The sequence below is a fragment of the Carlito syrichta genome, unplaced genomic scaffold (genome assembly GCF_000164805.1).
Source record: "Carlito syrichta isolate Samal-C Ts95f unplaced genomic scaffold, Tarsius_syrichta-2.0.1 Scaffold311553, whole genome shotgun sequence".
Lineage (NCBI taxonomy): Eukaryota > Metazoa > Chordata > Mammalia > Primates > Tarsiidae > Carlito > Carlito syrichta.
In genome coordinates this window covers 346,220-347,841 of record NW_007255649.1, presented here as the reverse complement: position 1 = coordinate 347,841, position 1,622 = coordinate 346,220, and positions in this window count along the sequence as shown.

Here is a 1,622-nt window from a genome sequence, read left to right as displayed (position 1 = left end):
GCTTTCTCAGAGCTTTTGGATCTAGAAGTAATCTCAAGTCTGTGGTCACACACAAAGAGGCAGGATAATGGAGCCAGGGCAAGACCTGACCTGCTTTCTTTTTTGGTGGGCTGTAGTGTCCCTAATGGTGAACACACTTCTGAGTAGAATGGCTGGCCATCCTTCCTCTCCCCACCTACAGGAGTACTTTTCCACAGTCCGAAACGGGGTGGCAAACTATGGTCCACAAGCCAAATGTGGCCTGCCACCTGTTTTGTACTTCCTGTGAACTGAATAATTTTTTTTAAGTGGATTAAAAAAACGAAAACAGTATTCCATGACACGTTAAAGTAATATGAAATTCAAATTTCAGTGTTCATAAATAAAGTTTTATTGGAATACAGTCACTCTCACCTACTTACATATTGCCTTTGGTTGCTTTTGTATGACAATGGTAGAGTTAGGTGGTTGCAACAGAGATGGCTTACCTGTGAGTGTAAAACATTTACTCTTTGGATCTTTTTTTTTTTTTTTTTAGAGTTGGAGTCTCACTCTGTCACCCAGACTGGAGTGCAGTGGCCGCTCCCAGGCACCGCAGCCTCGACCTGCTGGTCTCCAGCAATCCTTCCGCCTCAACTTTCCAAGTAGCTGGAACTACAGGCACGCACTACCACGCCCGGCTAATTTTTGATTTATTGTAGAGATGAGGTCTCGCCAAGTTGCCCAGGCAGGTCTTGAACCCACGGGCTCAGGCAATCCACTCACCTCAGTCTCCCAAAGCACGGGATTACAGGTTGAGCCACTGAGCCTGGCTACGCTTTGGATCTTTACATAAGTTTGCTGACTCCTGGTCTAGTCAGTGCTACAGAGGGGGCAGGGAGGCAGGAGACAGGCTGTCTAGATGAGGACTTTCAGCAAGGAAGGTGGTTCACAGGACTAAATGTGACACTGAGGGTCAAATACATGAAGATACAACAAGCAGGATTCCCTCTACCAACTTGTTGAAAATAACTATGCAGGAGGCAGAATTTGATTAAAAAGCAAATTCACATTTTATTTTATGAAATATGGTAATTTGTTGAGTTGAAGGCATAGAGGATAAGAGCTATCTTGATACAGATTCTGAACTAAAGACCCTGCCCTATCCCCACATAATGAGTACTTTTAATGATGAGCTCATAATTTTATACATAAGATACTGCATTCTCATCAGAGCTGAATATGCTTAACAACACTGGCAACTTTAAAAATTTTGCAGAAAAGGCCTATATGGACAAAGTATAAGATTGTTATTAAATTGGTGTATTTAAAATTACACAGTCACGAAAGTTAGCAAAAGAGAAGTTTGAATGTACTGATGTATTTTTGTTTTCTTGCAACCTGAGTTAAATTCAGGTCTCTCCTATAGAATGCAAAAAAGACATCTACAAGGCAACTCCACTGCTAAGTTACAAATTACTAGATGTTAGAAATAATTTCTTTGAAGGAGAAGGTACTTACTTTTTAGTTAGTAGCACACTTAACATGCAACCAATCTTAAGTTTGAAAAGTCATCTTTAGCCGGGCTCGGTGGCTCAGCCTGTCATCCCGCACCTTTGGGAGGCTGAGGTGAGTGGATTGCCTGAGCCCGCAGGTTCGAGACC